The 12,922-nt window shown below is 39.8% G+C and overlaps 1 long non-coding RNA gene across 1 annotated transcript in view; it reads left to right on the forward strand.

The window, feature by feature from the left end:
• The window catches only part of LOC147147329 (uncharacterized), a 37,770-nt gene extending 35,501 nt beyond the window's left edge, over positions 1-2,269 (forward strand). The window contains exon 4 of the long non-coding RNA XR_015086990.1: positions 2,061-2,269. This is a non-coding gene — a long non-coding RNA (uncharacterized LOC147147329). The remainder of the gene's footprint in view (positions 1-2,060) is intronic.
• The last annotated feature ends 10,653 nt before the right edge of the window (positions 2,270-12,922 follow it).

Consider the following 12,922-nt stretch of genomic DNA (forward strand, 5'->3'; position numbering starts at 1 on the left):
TCAGTCTGAAGGTTTGGCGAGAATAATAAACAGGTGTAAACCTGAGACACTCCTGAGCCATGTGTCCTCAACCCCAACCCCCCCCCCAAAAAAAATGTCAGTGGCTGTCTTATCAGGTTCTAAAGTATATCATGTAAGACAATACATGTGAGAAGTGCAGCAGAAAGAAAGGGAGAAAAGTGCAGGGCGATATGAGGTAGTTGGGGTTAATGTCCGCCGCTATTGTTGCCTTCAAGTTCACTGAGACCTCACGGCTCATGAAGTCCTTTCATTGAAGGATCTTACTGTGAGCTGAGAGGTAACTCTACTAGCGCTTCCCGTCCATACAAAATAGACACACGGGTCACGTGTGTGTTGAGCTCAAAGTCGAAAACTATAGTGTATATTTTTGTGAATAGTGCTTTTATGCATGACATAAAGTTTCATTGAAACCTTTAAATCAGGGGTGTCCAAACGTTTTCTTCAGAGGGCCACATACAGAAAAATAGAAGGAAGCAAGGGCCAGTTTGATTTTTTATTCTTTTTATTTGAACTTATTCAACACGCTGAAACCGAATCAGGCAACTACCTGCTGTTTATATAATGCTGTCATTTTGAAGAACTGCTACATCAAGGCTGTGAAATGTGATAAGGCAAATGGTTTCGGATTTTTCTTTCAAGATTTGAGGTGTCGCATCGCACTAATTCGATCCCCACCTCCAGTGAGCAGCATCTGAATCCCATCTCCGCATTCAGAACCAAACCAAGAGCAATCTGTAGTAAGATGACCATACTTTAGGATTCACAAATCGTAACTTGACACCGCGCAAAAGGTGGAGGAAAACATTTTTGGTTTTATTCTTCACAAAACTTCTGTTCCTATTTTGGCTGACAATCTTCTGTCTTTGCATATCTAGAAAAGCTTATTAATTAAAGACAAAGTCAACCCCAAAATGTTCGTTACAACACTATGTTCTATGCAGTCCCACAAGTCCAAACTTGATATTCTGAAAAATATTGCATTAGTGGAACACGAGTTAAGCCGTGAAATGCACTCATTTTTAGCCATCTCAGGGGGCGGCCATTTTGTCACTTGCTGTGAACTGAAAATGACATCACAATTTCTTGGGGCTCAAGTAACGACCAATCATGGTTCAACTTCAGAAAACAGGTGAGCCGTGATTGGTTACCGGAGCCCTGAACAACTATGATGTCATTTTCAGTCGACAGAAAGTGACAAAATGGCCGCCCCCTGAGATGGATAAAACCAGACAGATTTTGCTGCTTAACTCGTATTCCACACAAGCAACATTAATCAGAATGCCATATTTAGACTAGCGGTGGCTCATACAACATATTATGGTGAAAAGAATTTGGGGGTTGACTTCCATTTTAATAGTAGTATGGCCAAATGGTCTCCGGGCAGTAGTTTGGATCCCACTGCTCTAAATTGTCCATATGCAAATGTGATTGCACAGATGGTGGTTCCCTGAATGTGTGTTGTATCTGTTGGTTTTAACCAACAATATGCAGCAAGAATGTTTCATTTTTACGCATGTAAGGGGGTCCTCAATTCATGACGGTTTTGACATTTGCAGTTTTGTGGTTACAATTGGAACCAAGATAGGTTGTGGAGTTGACGCAACAATACGTCTTTACTCTGCCCTAGAGTGCACACTCAGTTATCGACATACGTTCTGTTTTTCACATGATTGCTTTATATTGGTAGACGAAAAGTGTCTTTCAAACAAATGTTTACTGCAATTACCGTGTTAACATAGGTTAGTGATAGATTACAATGCGCTCCGACAGTCATAATGACCAAATATTCTTGTTCATTGTCATTTATTTTTGTGAATCCAAAATTTACCAAACCTTTATTTTGAGGGTTCTTTGTTTTTGTTCAGTTTTTGTTTCAGTTTTTCTGATGTATGAATAATCTAAAATGAGTGTCTCATTTGTGTCTTAAGGCATCACAGTCCAACTGGAGTTTCGGAAGTTTGGTTTTTGCGTGTGCTCTGTTGGTTTAATACAAATGATCAACCTGGAATTTCTTCTAATCTTTTGTTTGTCTGTTTCAGGTTTGTCCCTATCGTTCAACAACTTGGGGAGAAAAAGTCATCTGTGCTTTTTGATATCAGTGTCAGGTTCTTACAGTAACTGCGCAACATATTGTGAGCCTGTGCTGATGAGAACCAATGTATTTCTGTTCATATTTTCATTAAGCAATTGCGTAAAATTGACTGTCTGTTGAAAAAGTAAAAAATAAATAAAACCACTTTTAAGAGCACAGTTGTTTTCCTTGATTCTTAAAGAGCACTGGGCTTGACATCATTGTGTCCTGTTTGCTGACGACAGGAGCATGCGCGCTGATAAAAGGCGGCAGGTTGATCAAAGCATCCACATCAAACTGACGCCCGACACTTTGGAGTTTATCTGGGGGGAAAAAACTCATAAAACATTTCCCAGCCTGCTTGTGCACAATAAATCCTCTGCCTTGTAAATCAAATGTACCTGCATGTGCAATATGAGCAACACCATCGGAATATTTTCCTCTTGTGTCACCAATCACATTCATATATATTTTCCATTGCATATTTTGTATTTGCTTCGTGTTTTTTGGGGAAGAGGGGAGCATGACGCGATCCAATCTGAGAAGATCAAAAGTAGGTTTGAGAAATTGTTTCATATGAGAAAGGCGCATAATTTTTCCTGCTCTTCTCGCCATTCATCTTCATGTGCCTCTTCATTTCCCTTCTCCTTTCCCGAACCATATTATTCTCCCTGTCGCTTTCTACTTAACATTCATTCTCACTATCATTCTCCCTCCTTGTTGCCCCATCTTCATTTCCTTTAGCGACATCACTCCTCCCTTCTTTTCAACCAGCGTGTAGCCTCCTCGCCTCACCCCATTCTTTCTCTCCCTCACTTGTCTTGCTCTCCCTCTCAGATGTCACATCAGACGCTCTTGTCTTCCGCTTGCCCTGTCATCACATTTTTCACACAGCCTCATCCCTTAATTGGGCCTGGATCATCATATCATGTAGAATACCTAATGGCAAGCAAGGGATGAAAGATGGCCTCTACCTATAGCACCACCTTCCCCCACCTACACTCAGACACTCACATGCTGTCATGATCACACAAACAAGCATGGCGGTGGCCGAACGCCGCCGCCTGTGCACATTTTTACACCTTCTGTTTACACCACAGATGTCAATGGCGTGACAGGTGAGATGGTGTGTGTGTTCCCGCAGTGTCCAATGATGTTTGGCGGCTTGTGTGATGAGACAAAGGATGCCCCCAAGCCGGCAGTCACATCTACAGCGAACAGGCACACACACACAAAAAAAAGAAGAATCCAGAAAAAGAGTCCAGAGGGTTTTCGTGTCGCTCAAACAAAGCCAAAAAAAACAACAAAATCAATTCGACGTTTAATCGAGTTGACCAATCTTGTATCTGTTTCCTGTTGATCACTTTAAACTAGTGTCAAGCAGTTTGCTTCACGCAGACTGCTGCACACTCTCAAAATCTGTGACGTTCATTCTTTCCATTTTCAATTGGCAATCAAAAAATGAAATATAAAGTCAAAAAAAAATGTATATATTTTTTTTAATCCAACACATAAAAATAAAAATCCTGATTTTTTCATCATTTCCAAGTAAAAAATGTAAAAAAATGGATCATACATGGTGTATTGGCATTGATTGGGAAACAATTAATCCAATTCCTTATCAATTCACATATCTATTCCAACTGGATGAGGGAACGAAACAATACAAATCATATATGATACAATCATCATTGTACATATTGATAATACAAATTGTATGCATACTTCTTGGCAATATGGACAATATTTTTACGTTTTATATATAGGTCATTTTAGAACCAGATAATGATATGTATCACAATATAGCATTTTCCCTTAAAATTAAGTGAAATTAATGGCAACTTTCTCTCATTATTTATAAAACACATTTTACACAGAAAAAAACAATGAAATGGATATGAGATCAATAAAACAGATAAGACACAAACATCCAGTCTTGTTGAGTACATGAAATTTCACTGTGTTAATTCAACACTTATAGAGTTACATTTAACACAGTGTCTGAGTGTATTTGGTCCTTATCAAATTGATGTTAAGATAACTGCACAGTGTTAAAAATTCTGTGTTAAAATAACTCAAAACTGAGTATATATTTTACACTGGCTAACATGGCACAGTGTTAATACAATTTGACACCACAGGTTAAATAAGTCTGGAGAGAGTAAATATGACTCCCGGCGGTGTTGATTATTTATTCCTGATTGTAATGTAGGGCCCTATTTTTGAGCCCAGCACAAATCTAGTGCAAAGTGCAATCTAATTTTACGCATGGGTGGAGTTTTCTTTCTCCTGTTTTTTTTGTGCACAGGCGCAGTTAGAAATGGCCATCTCCGCCGTTGTGGGAGTGAACACAGATGGCTTTATTCCTGGCCAATAGATGCGCCTCCTCTCATCCTCTCACGTTCGCAGGAGTCCATGCAGGAAATCGGTGTGCGCCAAGTACATTTAAAAGGAACTGCAAGAAGATCTCCACTTGCGGATGATGTCACCATAACCAATCATGGCTCACCTATTTTCTGGGTTTGGTCATGTGATGTTTGCAAGCTGAGCCCTGAGCAACTGTGATGTCATATTCAGTCAACAGCAAGTGGCAAAATGGCCGCCCCCTTGATGGATAAAAATGGGTGAATTATGCTATTTAATTCATATTTCATAAACACATTAATCAGAATACCACGCTCAAGGGCTGCATAGAACATATTATAGTTAAAAAAATGTTTGACTTGACTTTAGCTTTATTGATCCCATAGTGTGCAGTATGATGAACATACTTCTTCACAGTGTGAGCTGGCATCCGTTACACACTGCAAGGTTTTGAACATCATCACCGCAGTCCACTCTCCAGGCATTACAAATTGACTTACGCTCAATTCAACTGTTACACTAATGTCACAGTTGGATTAAGCCTGGGTTTATTGATCATGCCTGAAGAGTGATGCACATGGATGATGTAAATGAAAAATCAGACGCTATTAGTGTGAGGCTGATTTTCAATTTTGAAACCAAATGCCTAATTTCTTCCTTAAGAATAATTCTGTTAAAAAAATATTTAGTCAAGACTCTGACTTTTGAAGAAAAGCAACGAATTCTACTTTTATGGGGTTTTTTTCTGTCCAGGGAATATGAGTTTGGTGAGAAAAAGCAACAACAACAAAAACATTTTTGTGTGTTTTCTCGTAGTTTTTCCTCTTTTCTGTTCTAGACAGTGTTTTTTTTTTTTTTTTGCTATTCATTATCCCAACAGACCACAAGATGGAGGACTCCATGTAAGGTAAATTCACATAGAGCAATAGTAGTACATATGAAAGTCGTATACTAAAGCCCTTTCAAGTGCAAAACCAAGCCAACCTGTGTTAATCGTTAATCATAAATTTGTCACAGTAAAACAGAATTAAAGCGGAAGTCAACCCAAACATATTTTTTTCAAGAATATGTTCCCAGCAGGCCCACTCGTTGAAGCACAGCATTCTGATTAATTTTGCGTTTGTGGGATAGAACTTAAGCAGCAAAATACACTCATTTTTAGCCATCTCCGGGGGCAGCCATTTTGTCTTCTATCGACTGAAAATGACATCACAACTGCTCACAACGACCAGTCACGGCTGAACTGTTTTCTGAATGTGAGCCGTGATTGTGTCAGTTGTGATGTAATTTCCGGGTCGACAGAAGACAAAATGGCCGCCCCCGGAGATGGCTAAAAACGAGTGGATTAACACTTATTCCACAAACACAATATTTATCAGAATGCCCTGTTGCAACTTGTGGGCTTGCATAGAACATATTCTTGAAAAAAATATGCTTGGGTTGACTTCCGCTTTAATCTTTATGAAAACTTAAAATGGGGAGTTTGAATGTAGCTTCACGTTACTAATCATGCACAAGCTTGATTGTCAAATTCACAGAGAATACAAATCCAGCTTCAGCAAAGTAGCAGTGCGAGCAGAAGTTGCGGAATCCATGCTGTCATGAAAGGCGAAGCTGGATAACAACAAGTTTTGTGTTGGATGCGTGAAAGTCAGTGTGCTTGCAAGTGTGAATGAGCATGTGTTTGCCTTGGTGCGCAGCAGCGAGTGATTGATTTTCAAGTGTTGAATGTTGACTGAGTGTTCCGCTATCCCGGGAGATACGACACCTCGCTGCCTTCCCCATCTCACTGTCCATACTCCCACCTCTGCCCGCTCTCATTGGCAACCTCCGTCCACTTTCAATATCAGTCCTTTCCCTCCCTGCTATCCCCCGCCCCCCTGATGGCTTTATTGATAGGGAACATTGATATCTATTGCTGGCTAAAATGAGCCGCTGTCTTGCCACTAGTGGCTGGACATTCCTTATGCGGGTCAATAAAAGATGCTTGGTAATTTACTGAGAGGGGAACTCACAGCTGCTGTAGCCTGTACCACTGAGATCGAGATATATATTGTGTCAAACACGCCTATATACAGAGTGGAGGAAGCAGGAGTGATGAGGAATGCAAGGGTGTTTTGGAACACCGTTTCACGGCTTTTCAATTTTGCTTGAATAGAATCACTTTTGTGCCCGAGCGCCAATCTGTATAGTCAGCAATCACTTTCCTACTGTATGTGTATTTGCACATATATGCAATGGCATTGGAGTGGGTGTGGAGATAAAGAGGGCATGCACAGCTGCAAATGGATCAATTTGTGCTCCATCTACTGTTGTATGATATTTCTGAAGGCACTTTGGAAAGTATCCAAAGGGGATCACAGTCTCCTATAGGACACTCACAGAAATAATTGCAAATTCAAAATTTCACCACATGTATCATCATCTATATAGTGCAGGGATGGGGAACTTCAATGCTGCACGGGGCCACAATTTTTCTTCAGTGCTACTTGAGGCCCCCATAGGACCATACACTTGTAACCAGATTCATGACAAAAATGCAATTTTAAATATGGACAAAATACATGCATACTCTATGTGCAAAATGTATGCTAAAAATAGATTTCATTTTTCATACTACATTTCTTAATAAAAGGGTTTGAAGCAAACAATGAACTAACCACAAACTGTGATTTTTCTTTCCAATGCCGAGGGCTTGCTTGCATAAAAATGGCCATTCAAGGATGGCACAAAACTGCTTAACAGCAAACCAACTTAAAAGCAAGAACACTTTTTTTCACAAAAATCAGCTCAATCAGGATTTTAATTTTATGGACATACGATGTTTGTCCTGCATATCATTTCAAAGCCGCAATCTTTAGGCCTACTCGTGTTGTACTATAGGGCAGTGGTCCTCTTCATTCAAATTCCGCCATGCCATGCCTCTCTTTGTGGTGACCCCTGATGGAACAAACCGAAAATTGCTGAAAAACATTTTGGACATTTATGTTTTGTGATTGGCCTTGGCTCATTAAAGACTGGGAAACAGTGGTATACATCTCTTAAAGCGGGAAGTCAACCCAAACATATTTTTTTCAAGAATGTTTTATGCAAGCCCACTAGTTGAAACAAGGTATTCTGATAAATATTGCATTTGTGGAATATGAGTTAAGCAGCAAAATACCGCCCGTTTTTAGCCATCTCTGGGGGCGACCATTTTGTCACTTCTGTCGACTGAAAATGACATCACAACTGCTCGGGGCTCAGGTCACGACCAATCACGGTTGACCTGTTTTCTGAAGATGAGCCATGATTGGTCGTGACCTGAGCCCTGAGCAATTGTGATGTCATTTTCAGTCGACAGAAGTGACAAAATGGCCACCCCTGAGATGGCTAAAAACGGCTGGATATTCCTGCTTAACTCAAAATGCAATATTATGGAAGCACAGTGGCTGCAAAATCAGATTTTTAACCCCACGCGTCGACTCTAGTTACCATGATTTAATATTGAAATTAGAGCGGTGGGTGGATGACAATATCCTGCAATGAAAGAAAGTCAGATCTAGAAGAAAACACCCAAGAGAGTCGCGTTAGGCTTTGGTGAACGTCAGTAAGCCAGTTCAGCTGTGCAAACTTGACATTTGGATGGTTGAAGTACATCATCAACCTGCTGCTCGTCATGACGACTGAGGGGAGCAAAACAGAGGCAACGTTCCCCTGTGCTCCACCGTTAGTGATGTCGTGTCAGCCACTCCCGAGGCCCTGGCTTTGTTTTCCCATCATGGCCTCGCTGCCGCCTGCTTGGTTTAAACAAGCTGTATTCTTTTTCAGCCTTTCAATTATACCATGCCCCGCAGCAGCTCCCTGCCTGACACCACATCAGCCAGGATTGGAGCTTGAGAGAGTGGGAGGAGTGATTGAATTTGGTGTTTGGCGTAGGGGTGTGGTTCTCTTCCTGCATATTGCCATTGTCAATGGTTACTTTTAACTCCTCACAACTCGATATTCGCTGTGCGTTAAAGGAATTCTTTGGAATGTCAAATAGGGGCATCTGAAGGAAGTGTTTCAGGAAATTATTCCGAGCAGATATAAAATTGCATGCGTAGCCATACGCACGGGTTGGAAGTAATCAAGTACAAATAGTACATTTTTACTGTATATTTTTTAGGTGTCCGTACTTTCACTGAGTGTTTATTTTTCTGACGACATTTTGCTTGTACACCTTACATTTGAAAACAGGTATCTGTTCCTCGTACATTATTTAGGAGAACTGTTTGATGTAACGGTAGGGATTTAAGAGACTTGTATAGTGGATGAGTTGACTTTAGTACTCTGTAACAGGGTTACAATAGTTTGGGATTTTTTATTTTAATTAGGTTTTATTCCCTTTTGACTTTTTTTTTTTTAATTCAGTTAGTTTTAATTAGTTTTATATTAGTTTTACCGGTTATATAATAACCTTGATCTGCAATGACTTTTCGAGCTTGAAGTCAAGTAATCGCTAATAATTTACAGTGGCTAGCAAAGCCTGGTCGGTCGGCGACGTAGAGCTATCATGACTCGCCCGTCCGCTACCGTCGCTGGTGAAAGATAATCTGACGGACGATAACGCTCTGTACAGAAGGCCAGCAAGGTGACATCATCTTCATACAGCTACGTGGGTTTGACAATATGAAAAATCCGCTGGTTTTCACTGTCCAGATTGTGGATGAGAATAACCATGTGCCGCTAGCTTTGGCTAGTCTCATCTCCACTAGGAACGTCTTAAGAGAATCATACGTATCAGCAAGACTACGGCTATTGCTTGAAAGTGGCTCTTTATCGTTGTCTTTATCTTTCTTTTCCATCTAGCGTCTAGCCATCCATTTTCTAGAGCGCTTGGACTGATTAGGCTCACAGGTGACCTGGAGCCTACCTCAGCTGACTTTGAGCGAAAGATGGCACACACTTTGAGCTGGTTACCAACCAATCACAGGGCACATTTAGAAAACAGTGTGCAGTGGTCAAAATGTCATTACCGTGAGGCAGACGTGCTAACTAAAAGCCCTCCACTAGGCAAAGCTTTAGTTTCATTATATCCAAGTAAATCCTTTTCACTTTTTTTTGCGAAAACTATACAGTCGTCCATGTCCAGTGTGATTCCCCAATTCCTTCATCCGCGACACAGGTCAAGTTGTCGAATTTAGAATGTGCATGCAGGCTAACACCCTGGAACCACTAAAGCAGAGCGTCTAGACAAGGCCCCTCACTCCTGACCCCTGTTAGCCTCCGACCCCCAAGGGCCCTATAATACCTTTGTTTGCATGTTGATCAATTCTGTTTCCTCTCATTGTAGTCGGACGGCAAACATGGGAACATCCAAACTTGGACTCGTCTTGGACTACAAATACTCATATTTATTATATGTACTTAATAGTATACAGTAAGCCATTTTGCAGACATTGCTGAATTGTGCTACAGCACAATTAGTTGGTTGCACCCCCCACCCCCTAACAAGAAAAACCCAAACTCTTACAAGTATCACTAATGTTGGGGGCATTTCCTGTTATCATATTTCACCAGATAAAACTTACTCTTTCTAATTTTTGTAATGCTGGTTAACCAGATGCATAAGTGTCTTTGTTGAGGTGATTAATGTGTGAAATTGACTTTGGGCCCTCCATTCCCACACAGTGACTTCTTGTCTCCATTGATGTTTTGTGTGTGTGTGTTGGGGGGGGGCTTCTGGTGATTTGGGCATGAATTATCGTCTAGTCACATGGCATAAATTAACAGACAAAATCAGACGATGTGTACAAGGCCAGTCAATGCCTAGCTTATGGCTAGATGTTATGCTAATTAGCTTGTGTTTGAACACCACATCTGTGCTTTTTTTTTTTTTTTTACACAAAGCACAGAGAAGATTATTTTAAGCAATTAGCCATTTTAAAAGCTAGTCCCCTCCACCGATGTCTCGATTCGAATAATACATTCAGTGTGGCTTAGTTCTCACAATTTATAATCGAGCCTTAGACTTAAGTGCACTTTCATGTAACATATCATTTTACAATACGGTAGTGACCTAGGAAGTCATGTTGCATCCATTGGTTTTAAAAAGTCTACACACCCCTCATCAAATGCCAGGATTTTGTGATATAAAGAAAATGAGAATATTTCTTCTCCTGTAATCTGCACAACTCAATTGAAAAGAAAAAAATACACTGTATATTTTCGCATTGGAAGACATGAGTAATGCTGTAAAATGTCAGTCTTTTTCAAAAATGGAAAGATTCCATGTGAATTAATAGGAACATTGTGGTTATTTACAGAAATCAAATCTTTAATATTTGCAAAACATTGTAATAAGGTAGTCTATAATGAATGTGCATCTTAAATAAAAAAAGCATGCATAATTATGATTGCTGTGATTTAATGTAAATTTAAATGAACTGTGCACCCTTCAGTTCTGTGTACACACACAGCAGACTACCTCCCACAGGGCTACTTAAACTCTACTTACACACACATGCAATGATCAGTTCTAGAAAAATGAAAATACAAAAATAAATTTTGGCCACTGTGCTGTGGTCAAATGTCATGTCTGGAGCTCCGTACACAAATTTGCAAATGAAATCAACAGATTAACAAAACCCGTGCAACCTCCACAGTAAAATGCCCCGGAAGTTATACCATTTTCTGAGAAAATACTCTATGTTTGAAGTTTAAACTCGCACTTCCCACACACTTGGTAACCTAAAGGTTGTGTATTTGGCCTTTCGTGTGTCATGCCATCACAAAAGGGTTCAATCGCAACCACGGTACAAGCAATGGAACATAGAATGGGTCTGGCTGCTGATTACCTGTACATTTAATATCAGAGACTGACCGACGAATCAAAAACAAAGCTTTGTACTTGCTTCAATAGACTTCAGTCCAGCAATTTTGCTTAACTACATCTACAGACTACCTATAACAAAATCAGAGAATCTGGTCATTTTGCAGTACTCTTGTATTTTTTCAGAGCTTTATATAAAATACAATGCATAAAATAAAATACTATTCAATAAATTTCCATGAACTCCAAATTGTGTTCAACTTTCTAAATATTTCCTAAATACCCGAGCTAAGTTTCCCATGAAATGTTAGTGTGGATTTTCCAAATATTTTCAGGAAACAGTCTGCCTCGTTCCTTTTTTCATTGCTTTATTCTCCATTTTGACAACATACTGGCTCCAAAGTACCTAAACTGATGTTAGCCTGCCGAACAGAGTGTCATGAATTATTGTTAGTCATTCTCAATTCATGTGAGCGAACAGTCAGAATATACAGGTAAATTGTATGTGTGCCCTAAGATTTGTACCCTTGTGTCTGATGACTCACCTTGGCTACTGTCACCAGGACACCTGACATCAGCCATGACACTGAGACTTATTCTTGCAGGTGACCTCACTCTGACCAGGTTACACATACAGTATACTGCTATGCGTTAGAGCGAGCGTGTCAAACAAATAGCGAGTAGGCAAAGACGGCACACTGGGAGGTTCGGCTGGCCAGCAGGATTGATGAAAAGGGCAAAAATACATTAGACAAGACAATTTTTAGCTTTATTAGGCTCTAGTATATGAAGTAAAAATAATTATTCAATAAAAATTAGTGAAACGTAAATTCAATTGAGATGTGTGTTTGTAAATCATACTACGTACAAGTTTGAAGATCATTTTGAAAACGTGTCCAAAGACAGCTATATTACTCAATTTAGGAGGTATAGCTTCAAACTTTTTTTTTTTTTTTACGTTTCTAAAACAGCGCCCGCTGAGCCATTATGAAGATTGGCATGACTCCGCTGTCCCCCACTACTTAAGAACTTGACATACTTTGTTCACATCAATGGTTATCCAATGCAATTGCGAGTTATTTAGCTATTATTACATCGTCAAAGCCTGTTAGCTTGTGAGCTAGCGTCTGAGCTAGTGCTTCTCATCACGGAGCTTTCTTGTGCCTTGAGCCATTTTTCAGTGGGGCGCGGTTTTACACATTCAGTAAATACAGTGTTTGAGAGTGGACACCAATTGTTTATTCATTTAAATTTTATATACAATCATTGTGATAATTTATGACACACACATGTAGATGATAAAACTGAATTAAAATCTGAGGTTGTGCTTCATGTTTTGTAAAAAGACACTTCATTAAATGCAGATATTGTCCCATTGTATTGATTTGCATTAAATCAAAGGGATTTTTCTATTTTTATTTTTTACGACTTTACTTATCTAGCCCCCTTGATATGAAAATAGGTTGTATGTGGAACCTTCACTAATTTTCTGTTTTGTGTTAGACGGTGCCTCATTTCATCATGTATAAATATGTGCCGCCATGCTTAAACAATGATGGCGGTGTAGTGCAGCTGCCCGTCTCGTCTCGTTCAATGAAGGGGTCTTTTTTTCCGGAGCGGGGAGGCGAATAGCCGCTGAGAGATGGTGAAATACTATATTAAATTACCCTGAT

The sequence above is a fragment of the Filicampus tigris genome, chromosome 5, assembly GCF_054856515.1.
Source record: "Filicampus tigris isolate MCC_2025a chromosome 5, RoL_Ftig_1.0, whole genome shotgun sequence".
NCBI classification, from domain to species: domain Eukaryota; kingdom Metazoa; phylum Chordata; class Actinopteri; order Syngnathiformes; family Syngnathidae; genus Filicampus; species Filicampus tigris.